This window comes from Procambarus clarkii, chromosome 59 (assembly GCF_040958095.1).
Source record: "Procambarus clarkii isolate CNS0578487 chromosome 59, FALCON_Pclarkii_2.0, whole genome shotgun sequence".
In the NCBI taxonomy this organism is placed as follows: domain Eukaryota; kingdom Metazoa; phylum Arthropoda; class Malacostraca; order Decapoda; family Cambaridae; genus Procambarus; species Procambarus clarkii.
Genome location: NC_091208.1, coordinates 19,128,209 through 19,146,334, shown reverse-complemented (window position 1 = coordinate 19,146,334; position 18,126 = coordinate 19,128,209). Strand labels below are relative to the sequence as shown.

Below are 18,126 nucleotides of genomic sequence, written 5' to 3'. Positions count from 1 at the left end.
CATCCTGTGGGGTGGTAATGGACCCCATACCCATCCTGTGGGGTGGTAATGGACCCCATACCCATCCTGTGGGGTGTTAGTGGACCCCATACCCATCCTGTGGAGTGTCAGTGGATACCATACCCATCCTGTGGGGTGGTAGTGGACCCCCATACCCATCCTGTGGGGTGGTGGTGGACCCCATACCCATCCTGTGGGGTGGTAGTGAACCCCATACCCATCCTGTGGGACAGTAGTAGACCCCATACCCATAGGTTGTCAATAGTTTTTAGTTTACACTAGTTTATCCCCACAATGGCTTCATGGGTTCCCATGTTCTATAAGCAAAGCATTTGTTTACATATAATATCTTAATTCCGGGTTTTAATGCCTCGAATTTGAGATAATGGAACCCAGGCAGTGATCTATGTAGAGTGTGTATGAACGCATAATTATGACTGAGGAATGGAAGCCCAGATATTTCTCACCAGCGAGGAGCTCATGAGAAATAGCTGAGATATAACTACAGAATATGAAATGTTTATCTTTGTTACGCCATCTCGGTTTCCGGCGGCGGAGGGAAGCATCAGATAGCATCAGTCCGGAGTCAAGCACTGCACTTTGCTTCTAGTCGAGGCTTGGCTGGATCTTTAACCATCTCCCTTACAGCAATTTAGAAAAGAAGTGATGTTCCTTGACGCCTTAAAGCGCCTCTCTGGTCTCCCTCGGTAAGTTATCTTCTTGAGGTTATCTTGAGATGATTTCGGGGCTTAGCGTCCCCATGAGGCCCGGTCTTCCGCCAGGCCTCCTTTTTGTTACACCCCCCCCCCCCCCAGGAAGCAGCCCGTAGCAGCTGTCTAATTCCCAGGTACCTATTTACTGCTTGGTGAACAGGGGGTGAAAGAAACTCATTTTTTCCCGCCTCCACTGGGGATCGAACCCGGAACCTCAGGGCTACGAATCTGAAGCGCTGTCCACTCAGTCGTCAAGCCCCTAGGGCTCTCAAACCTCACACCATTCTGAGTTTAGTTGTAGTGTTTTGTGAGTGAGAGTAAAGGTTGTTGACCTTCAGTGCAAGGATTGGGGGTGAGTTACCTGATCAACCAGGCTGTGACTCGTACGTCAGGCTGCGAGCAGCCGCGTCCAACAGCCTGGTTGATCAGTCCGGCAACCAGGAGGCCTGGTCGACGACCGGGCCGCGGGGACGCTAAGCCCCGGAAGCACCTCAAGGTAACCTCAAGGAGTTAGCCTAAGTGTCTTCATGGCCAATTATAGTATTGATTTCAGTAATACGATCACTGGCGCATGGGATCTTGAGTTCCCTGCTCATAGTTTGAGTTCCCTCCTCATGATGAGTGACAGTATGTTGGTCATGGAGGATCATCTTCACAGGTTTGGCATCTCTGGCCGCTTCGATTTGTTCACACACTAAGCAAGCAGTCTGGGGCTCTGACGGCTGAGTGGACAGCGCTCGATATTCGTAGTCCTGAGGTTCCGGGTTCTATTCCCGAGGGAGGCGGAAATAAATGGCCAGAGTTTCTTCACACTGATGCCCCCTGTTCACCTAGCAGTAAATAGGTACCTGGGATTTGGACAGCTGCTACGGGCTGCTTCCTGGGGATGTCTAACAAAAAGGAAGACTGGTCGAGGACCGGGCCGCGGGAACGCTAAGCCCTGAAATCATCTCAAGATAAACAGAGGTGCGACATTACTAATTAATAATCTAATATGTAAAAGGTACACAATTAACATTGACGACACAGATTACGGGTTATTCATGCCCGTGCCACCTTTTGAGCGGCTTAATCTCCATCAATGGACGACCCTATGTGGCTACGGAGTGGTCGTACACCCAGACCTCAACGACCAGGGTGTGTGGAGCTGGTTACACAGCCAAGCTGAGAGTCGTACAGCCGCGGCTTGTCACCCCCGCCACGTCTGACTGGGCACCGAGTTAGTATCTTTGTTTATTCAGCTTAAATGATCACTCGTAGACTGTGACATGTGTCTGATACATGGGGTGAGTATACTCTAGGTGTTGGTATATATATATATATATATATATATATATATATATATATATATATATATATATATATATATATATATATATATATATACATATATATATATATATATATATATATATATACATATATATATATATATATATATTCTTTACTCCTTCTGAAGATGTATTAATATACAAAAGTACTTAAAGAAATTCCTGTTTCAATTTTCCTCCGTGGTCTGACACTGTCACATTTTTAATCACGGGTTTATTTTCGTGATACACACACACACACACACACACACACACACACACACACACACACACACACACACACACACACACACACACACGCACACACACACATATATATATATATATATATATATATATATATATATATATATCACAATATCATCAACATAGCTTATAGTGTGTGCGCAAGGCACACAGCTTAACCAAACAGTCGTTAATATCTCCATGAGTAGGAGACAAGGACACCTCTATGTTGGCCATACTTCGAGGGACACCTCTATGTTGGCCATACTTCGAGGGACACCTCTATGTTGGCCATACTTCGAGGGACACCTCTATGTTGGCCATACTTCGAGGGACACCTCTATGTTGGCCGTACTTCGAGGGACACCTCTATGTTGGCCATACTTCGAGGGACACCTCTATGTTGGCCATACTTCGAGGACACCTCTATGTTGGCCATACTTCGAGGGACACCTCTATGGCAAGACAATGGTATACATTCCTTCATATCTCTGAAGCCATATCTCTGGGGAGACAAAAAGTCTATAGAATTCCATGAAGAAGACAGCGTAGAACAGTCTTCTGAATAGTCTTGCAAACTCAATTAGGCAAATGGGTAGGAAGGCATTCTTGAGGTAAATCTTAGGTAACAGCTAACTCATCTCCTTTGTACATTCGCCTAGTTGTGCTTTCTGGGGTTGAGCTTCGGCTCTTGGGTCCTACCTTCGGTCCTGTGTAAAGTATGAGACGTATACAGTCTTCTTGTTACTTTGCTCATTGTTGGGGGATGATTTTCAGTATAAGAAAACGATTTATGCATTTTTTATATATTTTATATTTTTATTTTATATTTTTTATATTAAAAAAAAATTATATATATATATAAATATATATATATATATATATTTTATATATATATATATAAATATATATAAATATATATATATATATATATATATATATATATATATATATATATATATATATATATATATATATATATATATAAAATGGGTACGCAGTTGATTTAGCATAATTGGAGAGTACTGTATCAGTATCTTCCCCTATCCCCACTTCCACGCTCACCCATCAGGGTATCTTGACCTATATTTAAATGAATGAATGAATGAAGTACCTATTCTAGGCCATAAAGATTTTAACCTTCAAAATGGCAAAACAAAATTCAAAATAGAAAGCAAAATATTTGCTTGGTTTGGGCATAATTTCAGTTGTAATTAGAAGCGAAGCTTAATCACACCATCTTATTAAACGTAGACGACCATGGACCATGCAGTGACCCCCATGGTCGTACGACCACCACCGCTCACTTGAACACCACAGATTCACGAATCAGGGGCCAGATTCACGAAGCAGTTACGCAAGCACTTACGAACCTGTCCATATTTCCTCAATCTTTGGCGGCTTTGTTTACATTTATTAAACAGTTTACAAACATGAAAACTTCCCAATCAACTGTTGTTATTGTTATAAACAATCTCCTAGTGTTTAATTGCTTCGTGAATCTGGCCCCAGTTACGCAAGCACTTACGAACCTGTACATCTTTCCTCAATCTTTGGCTGCTTTGTTTACAATTATTAAACAGTTAAGTGAGCTCTGAAGCACCAGGAGGCTGTTTATAACAATAACAACAGTTGATTGGCAAGTTTTCATGCTTGTAAACTGTTTAATAAATGTACCCAAAGCCGTCAAAGATTGAGGAAAGATGTACACGTTTGTAAGTACTTGCGTAACTGCTTCGTGAATCCCAAAGCAAAATGGCAGTCTTGTGTTGTCTTACCATTCAGCCAGTACTCCAAACAAAGATCCAAAAGTGATTCCATGCACCCACCAAACCCCCTGTTTATGAATGAAAAGCGGTTTACACACGACTCACAACTGCTGACGTTCGAACATATCCGGAACAAGTGCTTCACTGACGAATTTTGTTCGAACCACAACGCTATAAATGCTTCACCCACGTACTACAAATACAAATAATCGCCAACAGAACCTAAACACCTAACCTAACCTAACCTATGCCTATATATGCACAATATGCTAATATATTAAAATATTAATTTATACTTGAGAAAATTCCCGTTTTGAATGAACAGCATATTAAAATTTATGAATGCGTCTGTGGGGTCGACCGCTGGATGTAATGGACTTAAGTCGAGGACGGGTTGTAACATTGCTGTGTTTTCCATTGATTCGTGTCGGTAAAGTTGGTTTAAATTGGACTTTTAAATTTAAAAATTGGTTTAAATGTGTCTTAACTGTTTGTTAAGACTGATCATAAGTCCTTTTTTCTGTTCCAGATGAGGACATTAATGAGTCGGTGACTATAATATGTTTTATTTTCAGAACTGTGATCCCCCAATATGGCTGGCGAGGCTTCTCAATATGACCGACGAGGCTTCTCAATATGGCCGACGAGGCTGCCCAATATGGCTGCCGTCATTCTCCCTAAGGTAAGTAGGGGATACTTACACAATTGCTTCAGTGTTCCGTGGTGTTACTTGATACTAAAGGTCCAGAAGGTGTGGGGTGTAGAGGTGTAGTTACTTGTGGTGCGACACCCAGGCACTGTCCGCCTCCCCTGTGTACCCGTCCACCTGCTTGTGTACCCGTCCACCTGCTTGTGTACCCGTCCACCTGCTTGTGTACCCGTCCACCTGCTTGTGTACCCGTCCACCTGCTTGTGTACCCGTCCACCTGCTTGTGTACCCGTCCACCTCCCTGTGGACGGGTTGAAGCCCCATCTTTCGACAATCATCAGTGCAGTGATTCGTTTCATTTGCTGTTCGTATGTGTTTACATTTAATGTTGTGTATAGAATTGGCTTCGAGAAGTTCCTCGTCCTGTCCGCTCCACTCACTGACGGCTCGTTCGAGTGAAAGGCTCGAACGCAGACATGACTTACGACATGTCTGCGACGCGTCTGCATATCCAGTCATGTCCTCTCATTCTACTGTTCTTGAATATGAACATTGCTTCCTGTTCTAATTTGCCTTAGTCTCCCCTGAAGTTCTCCGACTTTCATCACATCTAACTTCTCTAATTGTCTCTTTACTTCCTCTTGTGTCACTTCCATTTGAACGTGTAGGTCTGGGGACAGGTCTGCTTCTATCTTGAAAACTTCCTCGACACCTATTTTGAGTTCTTCACACACTTCCTTGTCATTCTTTGTGTAGCCTCCTGTTTTGTGTTCATTTATACCGACATCTTCATCTGGATGTGGCTATATAGTAGTTTAGGTTCATCCTTGGCTTTGGATGCTATGTCGTTTCATATTGTTTCTGTGCTGCTCACTGAATTTCAGTGAATTCATTTCTCCCTCTTGTATATATATGCTGTGGTTCTCCTCCTGTGTGTGTGTGTGTGTGTGTGTGTTGGCGGGACCGGTCCAGTGTGGGTTGAGAATTATGCCTCCAGCACTGCTCATGGTCACCACCTCCACCGCCACACACACACACACACACACACACACACACACACACACACACACACACACACACACACACACACACACACACACACACACACACACAAGATGCTGGTCAACAGTGTGGGAGGCTAGAGACGAGGGGAAGACTGTCAACACATCAACACCATATTCCGCAACAAGCTCCAGTAACCCACACTCTATCCCCAACACTGTAGCCTCGCCGGAGACGAGTGAGGAGACCAGGAGCTAGAGCCCAGCACACCGACACACTTGGCATGTATAATCAAGTAATTGAAAGAAGAACAAGTTCAAGACAAGTATAGAACTTCTAGGAAAGGTTTAGGCTCGTAAACCAGAACCAGGTATTGAAGGGAAGTTATTCCTGGTAACCCCAATTGTTATGGTGATCAGGCAGGACAGAGGAGAGGCAAAGAAAAATTCTTTGACTCAGGACCATATAAGAGCTTTGAAAATCCTGATGTGAGAGAGAGAGAGTACCTAACAGGTAGGAGTCAGAGCCAGAGACGAGATGAAATTGGACTCGTGTAGAATAACATGAAATCATTCAAAGGATATTCTCTAAGCCCTGGTATATTATATTATATTATATTATTACGTTATATTATGTTATATTATATTATATTATATTATATTATATTATATTATATTATATTATACTATATTATATTATATTATACTATATTATATCATATTCCAGTTATCAGTCATTAGCTGATTTTAAACATACCATAATACTGCCTCACCTTGGCCACAAATATTACTCTGTAATTATCGCAAATCTTTCTCAGCGTCACTCTTAAAATTGTATGATTTTAAGTATTGTATATGACTCTAGCTCGGCTTACAGTGATGTACGGTTCTTACAACATAAATATGTGGTTGAAACTACAATGAATTCTGCAGATGGATCGCAGTTCTGCAATACTCCAATTATCGTTGACAGGAGACGAACAGAGAATGGGAAAATTACGACTTCAGGAGCCGATACTTACATCCCACGCGACATGTCGTAAAATACAAGGACAAAGATAGAGATCACGGACAAGGATAGAGACACGGACAAGGATAGAGACACGGACAAGGATAGAGACACGGACAAGGAATAGAAACACGGGGCAAGGATAATGTTTTAGAAACCAAATTCAAAGTTTCACAGGACAAGTGAGAATGGGACAAATTATCCAATAAAATTAAGGGGGTACTATGAAAAGTAGAAGCTCACACACACATACATGTTCTCTATATGTAATTTGGTTAGATTATGTGGCTGGGGTTCGTACGTTTTATAGTACCCCCGTATTTCGTTCGTGTAGCATAGTGGTCTGTGTCCTCAGCTCACAATCTAGGGACCCGGGTGCAATCCACAAGCAGAGCAGAAACTGTTAGGGACGTTTCTTTCACCCTGGTAGTGAAATTCATCCTCTGGAGTTGGGTAGTTGTTATGGGGGTTTCTTCCTGGGGGACGATTTGCCATGAAAGATCTATGCCATCTCCACATTGCTTCTGTGTCAACTGCTTCTGTAACTGCATTCATACTTCTGTAACTGCATTCATACTTCAGTAACCATGAGCGAGATGTTTTAATATAAGCTATAGCTCTTGACACATACGCTATACAACCCTCCATATAGTCTAGGGTAGCTGTATAAATACATATTTTCCGAGTATGTTAACAAAAATCTCTGTACTAGAATGTTAACCTAGTTCTGATCTCAAATATTGTAGTTTCCCCTTTTACTCTCAGACACCATATAGAGAATGGGCTTCAGAGTAATGTAAACAAATATCATTTATCTAATAAAATCTTCTTTAAGATAAAAAATATCCGTATTAAAACTCCGTATAAAATATTTGCTCTTTCCTTGAAGTAACTTTGTATATTAAAGTTGTATATTATAGACAAGAAGCTGCAACACAGATTGCAAGTTTGCAAATATATGCAATACAATAATGTTCGTTGATTGTCAGTGATGCCAGAGTGTGCTAAAGGTAATTACGAACTTAGACGAATGTAATTTTCCGGTGTATTTAGCGCCTTGGATAAGCGTATTTGCGTCAGTATACCGTCTTTGTCGGCCAGACCTCGTCCAGAGTCAGGACCCAGATTCATGAAGGAGTCACGCAAGCACTTACGAACCTGTACATCTTTTCTCAATCTTTGGCGGCTTTGTTTACAATTATTAAACAGTTAATGAGCTCCGAAGCACCAGGAGGTTTTTTTTCTATCAATAACAACAGTTAATTGGCAAGTTTTCGTGTTAGTAAACTGTTTAATAAATGTAACCAAAGCCGTCAAAGTTTGAGGAAAGATGTACAGGTTCGTAAGTGCTTGCGTAACTGATTCGTGAATCCGGGTCCTGTCTAGTAAACAGAGGAGCGTAGACAGGCCGTCTAGCCCTTACTGTCTCTAATTCTTAATGCTCCTTCTCTCACCTGAGATGATCACGTGACCGCGGTAATGCCTTGAAGCTCTGATAGTTTGACCAGGTGTAAAACAAATCTACTACGGGATCACCATAGCCCGTGCTACTTGGAACTTTTTGTTCCAGGTAGCGAATCTTAAACAACAACAACAACAGGTTCACTGCTAGGTGAACAGAGGCCATCAGGGTGAAAGAAACTCTGCCCATTTGTTTCCGCCTCCGCCGGGAATCGAACCCGGGCTATTCGGACTACGACCCCAGAACGCTGTCCACTGAGCCGCGAGGCCCCGTGTGTGTGTGTAGCCTAAACCTCACTCATGCTGGTAATTACTGCTGGTAATCGAACACAGTCATACAACTCATACAACATCTATTTACCTACAATACAACAACTTCCCTCGCCTCATACACCGACATACACAACCTCCCTGAATACAAACTAAAGTTGTCAGGTACTGCGCGCGCGCGCCGGGTGATAGCCTCACCCCGCGTCAGAGAATATTGATAACAATGCATGCAAAACAATGTTTTATGCAGCGAGATGGCTCGTTATCGCGTTTTGATGCCTTGCATTAGAGGCTGGCGATTGCGGGAGACAGCCACGACGCCACACGAGACGAGACAGCTCGAAAATTGGATCATTGATATTCTAGGTGAGTTTCCCCCTGTTTACAACTTTTGGCGCCCAAGTTGGCGCGGTCCAGTTTTTGTCCTCGGCGCTCTTGTGAGTGACAAGTTTAAACTCTTTCTCTCTCTCTCTCTCTCCCTCTTTACTTCCCTCCCTCCCTCCCTCCCTCCTTCCTTCCTTCCTTCCCTTCCTGCCTCCCTCCCCGGTCAACATTCGTGGTAACATATGTGTGTATTCAGGAGAAAATGTCGAGAGGTGATGCAACACAGACAAATGGCAGCCTAAAGAAGGTGGAAAATTGTCTTGTGGAGGTGGAAAGGTTTCTCTACTTCCTGAAGTGGAAAATGTGCTTGTGGATGAATCCACCTTGTGGATGAATCCACCTTGTGGATGAATCCACCTTGTGGATGAATCCACCTTGTGGATAAATCCACCTTGTGGATAAATCCACCTTGTGGATGGAGACGTCTGGGAACTAATATGACTGAGGATGATAGCGAAAAGAGAAGATTTTTCTCACCAATAAAGTAAAAATATGGAACTTAAAAATGGTCTTAGTTTGATATTCTAGGTAAAAAAAAGCAGATTTGAAAATGGGTAAAGGTTATTTTTCTAGGCTCAGTACCTAGGCCTTTGTTAGGAGATGTGGTTAACCATTAACTCATGGTTAATTCATGAGTATTGAACGTGAATGAACAACAAATCAGAACAGGTAAGTAGACTTAGTACAGTCTACTTACAGTAGTAGTAGTAGACTCAAGTAGACTCAGATATAACTACTTTGGAAAAGCAGAAACATAAATTAACTCAGGTCTAGTATTTGAATATTTAATCTAACGCGACGGACTGACCACATCCTTTAATAGGCTTTCCAGATAGGGCCAAATGCTGCCCACTCACAGGATGAGTGACGCTGCCCAATACTGTCACTATGGCGGTGTGTTCACTCACAGGATGAGTGGCGTTACCCAATACTGTCACTATGGCGGTGTGTCCACTCACAGGATGAGTGGCGCTGCCCAATACTGTCACTATGGCGGTGTGTCCACTCACAGGATGAGTGGCGCTGCCCAATACTGTCACTATGGCGGTGTGTCCACTCACAGGATGAGTGACGCTGCCCAATACTGTCACTATGGCGGTGTGTCCACTCACAGGATGAGTGGTGCTGCCCAATAAACTCGCCCCTCGGGGCGAAATTGAAGTTAATACTCTATGCGCTATGCTTGGGTGCAAGATTAACACGTCGAAAATTGGTATTAAGTGCTGACTGAACGAGGTGGTTATCAGGGTGTAACTATTGTAAAGTAGTGTTATTACCTAGTAGTGACTACTAGGCTGAGATCTAGCTCTGCATCCCCCCGCCTATACCACCCTTCTTATACCTGTTAGTTTATTTAATGGAGGTGGCTTTCTTGACTTCCTCTTTCCACATGTTGACTACTCGTACTGCGGACGAGCATTTACTTCCACTTATTTACAATGCTATCTTCTTATCTCCATGCAACACCTTTTATACAAATGGTGATATACTCGTGAATATGTCGCTTCCAGGCCAGTACTGCATACTCTTATCGTGGTATAACACAGCAACCCGTTCTCGCACTTTCGTATGGTCAATATTGACTTATTAAATAAGTGAATATATGACATACTAATTTATTGTGAATATTTTAGTTTACCTTGAAAAGCTTCATAGAAAACACCGACCTTACCTAACCTTCTTAGTATGTTAAGATAAGCATCTTATTGCTTCGTAATTACAATTATTACTTAACCTATTAAAGGTATAGGTTAAGTATTGACACTGAACACAGGCTGTATTGTCTTAAAATGAGTAATTTGTTGTTTTCGTTTTTCTCAAGCACTTTAAAAGTCATGGATGAAAGTGGATACAGGACTATCATTTAGTAAATATATGGCTATCACTTTTTGTTTTTAATTTGGGAATGTTTGCCTTTTTTGGGGTCAGAATTCTGTGGGATCTCCTGTCTTGAATGTTTTATTGAAAATTTTAATGCAAAGTGGGTTACTTGAGTGGTAACTTTGAGTAGCAATGGTTACTTGCAAGTTACTTGAGTAGCATTGGTAATATTAAGACTGGATATATTAAGACAATATGCTTTTGTTACATCTGCTTTCTCCAGGTGTTTTCTTGTTACATCTGTAGGATGTGACAGGTGTGTAGTGGTGGTGTATGGCGGGGTCTGGAACAGGTGTGTGTAGTGGTGGTGTATGGCGGGGTCTGGAACAGGTGTGTGTAGTGGTGGTGTATGGCGGGGTCTGGAACAGGTGTGTAGTGGTGGTGTATGGCGGGGTCTGGAACAGGTGTGTGTAGTGGTGGTGTCTGGCGGGGTCTGGAACAGGTGTGTAGTGGTGGTGTATGGCGGGGTCTGGAACAGGTGTGTGTAGTGGTGGTGTATGGCGGGGTCTGGAACAGGTGTGTAGTGGTGGCGTATGGCGGGGTCTGGAACAGGTGTGTAGTGGTGGTATATGGCGGAGTCTGGAACAGGTGTGTAGTGGTGGCGTATGGCGGGGTCTGGAACAGGTGTGTAGTGGTGGTGTATGGCGGGGTCTGGAACAGGTGTGTGGGTGAGTGACTAAGAACAGGAGTGGATGAATGCCAGGGGCGCCGTGTAGGTGAACAATTGCGTGGGTGAACACCCTCCAGGCAGAACACGGAGCTGGAAGAACATCCTTGGCATAATATGCTCGTTGAAGAACACGAACGGAGGGGAAATACCCGTTGAAGAACACCGGGGTAAACCCCATCATTGAAGAACATTGAAGTTATCGCCGTCATCGAAGAATATTGAGGTGAACACTGTTCTCAAAGAACAGGAAGATGAGAAAGTTCATAGATGAACTGTGACGTGAATGGAACCACATCTTAGCTGAACAAATTTATATATATATATATATATATATATATATATATATATATATATATATATATATATATATATATATATATATATATATATATATATATATATGTCGTACCTAGTAGCCAGAACTCACTTCTCAGCCTACTATGCAAGGCCCGATTTGCCTAATAAGCCAAGTTTTCATGAATTAATATATTTTCTATAATATTTTTCTTATGAAATGATAAAGCTGCCCTTTTCACTATGTATGAGGTCAATTTTATTTTATTGGAGTTAAAATAAACGTAGATATATGACCGAACCTAACCAACCCTACCTAACCTAACCTAACCTATCTTTATAGGTAAGGTTAGGTTAGGTAGCCAAAAAAAGCTAGGTTAGGTTAGGTTAGGTAGGTTAGGTAGACGAAAAAACATTAATTCATGAAAACTTGGCTTATTAGGCAAATCGGGCCTTGCATAGTAGGCTGAGAAGTGAGTTCTGGCTACTAGGTACGACATATATATATATATATATATATATTCGCATTATTAAACTATTTTTTAAAACACATTTCGTAAATAATTTTGTAGAACACATTTCGTATATATTTTGTACCAACAAAATTTTTCTTTTGTAAATGTACTTTTGTAAATTGCGGTTCATTGAAGTTCTCTTGTTTGATTTGGCTTCCAAACATTGTTTGGTCATTGTTTGACTTCCTCTGACTGTGTGCACATCTTATGAATGTTAATCTCGACAATTATTACTTCTTAATGCAACTGTAAAGAAGTTTTTCACACACACACACACACACACACACCTGTGTGTGTGTGTGTGTGTGTGTACAGGCTCAGGAACCTCTACACCTGTTGATTGACAGTTGAGAGGCGGGACCAAAGAGCCAGAGCTCAACCCCCGCAAGCACAACTAGGTGAGTACACACACACACACACACACACACACACACACACACACACACACACACACACACACACACACACACACACACACACACACACACCCATCTTGGAGTATCTTAAACACACAAAAATGTTCAAATGTTCAAAGGCAAATAGGCTCGTCCCAGGATTGCATAGCCCACATCCTCTTAAACTGAAAGTACTCATAGTACTCTGAGGTCATACTAGCAGGCTAAGGAGCCAAACTGGACGGTAGTGGAGGATAGGTTAGAGATAGGTAAGGAGGGGATAGATAGATGTAAGCAGCGGCCCCACGCGACACCTTGAGGTGAGCGGAGCATCTGGTGAGTGAGAGAGTGCATGCAACAGGCAACAGGAGCCATATATGGTGCCACACTGGACCGGTGGAGTGAAGCAAGCAATGTCGCCTGTAAGCAGGCTCCAGCCTTACTCAGTCTGCATCTCTCTACCCCCACCCCACCCCACACCTTGCCCACACACACCCACACGCACCCCACACACACTGCCCACATATATCCCCACACACACACACTGCCCACATATATCCCCACACACACACTGCTTACATACTCCCACACACTCACAGGTCCTAGCCTGTCCTTTACTGACGGGGGTGGTAGTCCTAAGGGGGCCCGGGTTCGATTCCCGGTCGAAACAGAAACAAGTGGGTAAAGATACAACTTTACCAATTTTTCTGCAGTTCACCTGGTAGTAAACACCTGCCTGGGAGGTAGCTCCAGGGGGCTGCTTGCTGGTGTGTGTGTGTGTGTGTGTGTGTGTGTGTGTGTGTGTGTGTGTGTGTGTGTGTGTGTGTGTGTGTGTACTCACCTAGTATCTGTGTGTGTGTGTGTGTGTACTCACCTAGTATCTGTGTGTGTGTGTGTGTGTACTCACCTAGTATCTGTGTATGTGTGTGTGTGTACTCACCTAGTATCTGTGTGTGTGTGTGTGTGTGTGTGTACTCACCTAGTATCTGTGTATGTGTGTGTGTGTACTCACCTAGTATCTGTGTGTGTGTACTCACCTAGTTGTGCTTGCGGGAGGGTTGAGCTCTGGCTCTTTGGTCCCGCCTCTCAACCGTCTAATCAACTGATGTACAGGTTGCTGAGTGCTCTATCTTATCTACACTATAAACAGTGTATAATTACTGTGACTACTGAGGATCATTCTTGGAACAAATATAGCCCCATTCTTTGATTAGCGTAACACATTCTTGGATCAATAAAACCCATTCTACAAAGTTCCTAATTAAGATCTATTAAAGAGGTCGAAGAAGTAACTACCGATGGGTGATTAAGAGTGTAACAAGCAGTTAGAGGAGACAACTGGAATGGGGGGGGGGGAGAATAGGTAATGGAAAACTTGATATCTCTAAAACGCTGCCTGATCCACCAGGCTGTGATGCATACGTCATAACAGCCTGGTTGACCAGCCCGCCATCCAGGAGGTCTGGTCAGAGACCGGGCCGTGGGGACATATGGATTCTCGGAGCCAATACAAGGTAGGGAGGTCGAACGAGGACTGTAGGAAGCTCCAGCAACACTTGACTACGCTACAGGAATGGATTCACAAATGGCTACTAGACTTCAATCCTGATAAGTGCAAGAGCATGAGGAGGAACACCACGTAATGAAAGGGAGAAACCTACCTAGGTCAGTGAGAGAAAAGATACCTACGATTATAATACAATTATTATCGTAACTTGGGGCCAGATTCACGAAGCAGTTACGCAAGCACTTACAAACCTGGGGCTAGATTCACGAAGCAGTTACGCAAGCACTTACAAACCTGGGGCTAGATTCACGAAGCAGTTACGCAAGCACTTACGAACCTGGGGTCAGATTCACGAAGCAGTTACGCAAGTACTTACAAACCTGGGGCTAGATTCACGAAGCAGTTACGCAAGCACTTACAAACCTGGGGCTAGATTCACGAAGCAGTTACGCAAGCACTTACAAACCTGGGGCTAGATTCACGAAGCAGTTACGCAAGCACTTACGAACCTGTACATCTTTTCTCAATCTTTGGCGGCTTTGTTTACAATTATTAAACAGTTAATGAGCTCCGAAGCACCAGGAGGCTGTTTATAACAATAACAACAGTTGATTGGAAAGTTTTCATGCTTGTAAACTGTTTAATAAATGTAACCAAAGCCGTCAAAGATTGAGGAAAGATGTACACGTTCGTAAGTACTTGCGTAACTGCTTCGTGAATCTGGTCCCTGGTTCGTAAGTACTTGCGTAACTACTTCGTGAATCTGGCTCCAGGTTCGTAAGTAATTGCGCAACTGCTTCGTGAATCTGGCCCCAGGTTCGTAAGTACTTCAGTAACTGCTTCGTGAATCTGGCCCCAGGTTCGTAATTACTTGCGTAACTGCTTCGTGAATCTGGCCCTCAGGTTCGTAAATACTTGCGTAACTGCTTCGTGAATCTGGCCCCAGGTTCGTAAGTACATGCGTAACGGCTTCGTGAATCTGGTCCCAGGTTCGTAAGTACATGCGTAATGGCTTCGTGAATCTGGCCCCAGGTTCGTAAGTACTGGCAGCGAGGATTACACAATACCATGTGCCCAGATGCCCAGCCACAGTGATAAAGAGTTTGCAGCATCAGCCTGGAGCCCCCCAGCATTAAAAAAAATCTAGCGTGAGAAAGCAAAGAGGTTTGGCACGAGACTTGTTCCGGATTGGAGGGGTTTAAGCTGCCAGAATGAACTGAGGGAACTGAACATAATTATACTGGGAAAAATGGAGAAAAAAAGAGACATGATCCAGATTTAGAAAATATCAATGGGACTCTCTCTCTCTCTTGGGGAAGGGAGATGATGGACCTACAAGCAGCACACACAGAGATCACAATAACGTGATAAATCAAATGAACAAATCCACAAGGGCCGTGGCGAACCTGTTTTTTTTTTTTTTTTTTTTTTTTTTTTTTTTATTATTTTCTACCACAGACGTGGCCACACATTTACAATGCTAACCAGCATATATACATTTTCTTCTGTCCTCCATGGACGAACCTGTGTCTGGGATGCTCCCGGACGCAGGTTCGAATCCTCGTCACGGCCCTTGTGGATTTGTTCAACAAGCAGCATCATCAACAACCTGATAGAACAGTTTTTGCACATATTGACCAGAGACATGATACTCTGGATCGGGTCTTCGGGAGCTCATGTTAGTTTGGTGTATAAAAAGTCTTCAGCAACATTTCCCACAATTACCGCCCGACCTTGTGGCGCTGATAATAAAGTTTTATTGACTTGGGCAAGAGGTTATAAAGCCTGTGTCTTGTGGTGGGTGGCCACGGTGGTGGTGGGTGGCCACGGTGGTGGTGGGTGGCCACGGTGGTGGTGGGTGGCCACGGTGGTGGTGGGTGGCCACGGTGGTGGTGGGTGGCCACGGTGGTGGTGGGTGGCCACGGTGGTGGTGGGTGGCCACGGTGGTGGTGGGTGGCCACGGTGGTGGTGGGTGGCCACGGTGGTGGTGGGTGGCCACGGTGGTGGTTGGTGGCCACGGTGGTGGTAGGTGGCCACGGTGGTGGTGGGTGGCCACGGTGGTGGTGGGTGGCCACGGTGGTGGTGGGTGGCCACGGTGGTGGTGGGTGGCCACGGTGGTGGTGGGTGGCCACGGTGGTGGTTGGTGGCCACGGTGGTGGTGGGTGGCCACGGTGGTGGTGGGTGGCCACGGTGGTGGTGGGTGGCCACGGTGGTGGTGGGTGGCCACGGTGGTGGTGGGTGGCCACGGTGGTGGTGGGTGGCCACGGTGGTGGTGGGTGGCCACGGTGGAGCAGAGTGGCCACACTGGACTTCTCGGTGTGGCCACTCTGCTTCCCTCCATCAACAACTTTTATATATTGCAAACAGCTTCAGATCCCTTGATAAAAGGACATGTCAGATTCTAAACTCCTCACAAGAGAGAGATAGAATCACTCCCCAGACGTGTAACTGCGCACCTTCTCCCAGATATGGATAGTCAAATCAGGGATAGTAAAAGGCAGAGGAAGCAAACCCAAGCGTGTGAAAGAGCCAGCGTTCCCGCCCTCGACCGTTACTAGTTCGTGACTTGATAACGGTCGAAACGGTTTGAAATTCGAAATTCTGATAGGCATGACTGTTAGAGGACATTCAGGATTGTCTATCGTGGCTATGAGGACTGTGAGAGCAGCTGTGAGAAAGATTGTGAGTTGGGGGAGGTTTGGTTGCTTGATGATCGGCTCCTGGCTGAGAACGTCTATGTACGTAATTTAGCAGTGTACGGGTTAGCGTTGATGGGATACATTCCCCCCGAGTCATGGTGGTAGTTGACAGGGCAAAGTAATAATGTTTTGTTATGTATTTGTTTAAACAAATAGGTTAAAATATGTTAGCGCTGTATAGACAAGATATATATATCTAGCCTGGGAGTTTTCTGTTAGATCACATGGGAGACCTCAGGCGTTCACTAGTATGAATGCTGGAGGAGACATTTATGGACGAGGGTTCGAACCTGCGTACGAGAGCATCCCAGATGCTGCCTTAATCGACTGAGCTACGACATGGTCAAAAGAATGGTAACCAGGAAGTTCTACTGACCTTACTTGGACCCTGCAGCCTCTCCGAGACACAAACCAGGATTTTACGCAATTCTTAATAGTTATTGATTAATAGTTTATTAATATTTATTAATTAGTGTTAATAGTTAGTTATCAGTTAATCTAAGCCTGATGGTATATATATATCAGTTTGAAGGAATATAAGGAATGTTTTACCTGAATTTACCTAGTGGCCTCGACGAGGACAGGAAGCCAGCGGCTTGTCAAAAGGTCTTCCCCCCCCCTTCCCATTTGTCATTTAACGCTAAGCTTGGTGTTGAAGAAGCTGTTAAGGACCTGACGGCTGAGTGGACAGCGGTTGAGATTCGTAGTCCTGAGATTTCGGGTTCGATCCCCGGCGGAGGTGAAAACGAATGGATAGAGTTTCTTTCACCCTGATACCCCCTGTTCACCTAGCAGTAAATAGGTACCTGGGAGTTAGACAGCTGCTACGGGCAGCTTCCTGGGGGTGGAGGCCTGGTCGAGGACCGGGCCGCGGGGACGCTTAAGCCCCGAAATAGGGAAAGCGAATGATGAGAAGATGTGTGTGGTGGTGGGGGGGGAGGAGGTAGAGGGGATGAGAGTGAAGGGGGAGTGGAGGATAACGAAGTAGGAGGTGATACAGTCATTAGGCAACATGTGACCTACATCAGATGGTCGTCTTGTCCCTAAATATGGTAGTGACTCTCTCAGAGGATGTTGCTGTGGCCGCGCTTGGCGGGGGGGGGGGGGGGGAGTGGGGGTGTGGGTGTAGTGGGGGTGTTTTGTGGTGTGGAAGTGAAGTGTGGGGGTGTAGTGGGGTGTTTTGTGGTGTGGAAGTGAAGTGTGGGGGTGGCGTGGGGGTGGGCGGTTTCAACTCAAGACATCTTTAAGGCATATTTATAGGTAAAGCAATTAAATCAGCAGGACCCAGGAGCTGAAGCACGACCTTGAGTTGTTAAGACTAAGCTGACACCTGTGTACACCTTGTTACACTAA

The 18,126-nt window shown here is 44.3% G+C and overlaps 1 long non-coding RNA gene across 1 annotated transcript; it reads left to right on the top strand.

Annotated features, from left to right (window-relative positions):
• Window positions 1–570: 570 nt before the first annotated feature.
• Window positions 571–7,554, top strand: LOC138353640 (uncharacterized). The gene is made up of 3 exons (XR_011223226.1): window positions 571–707; window positions 4,614–4,720; window positions 6,662–7,554. It is a non-coding gene; the product is annotated as an uncharacterized lncRNA (long non-coding RNA).
• Window positions 7,555–18,126: the final 10,572 nt, after the last annotated feature.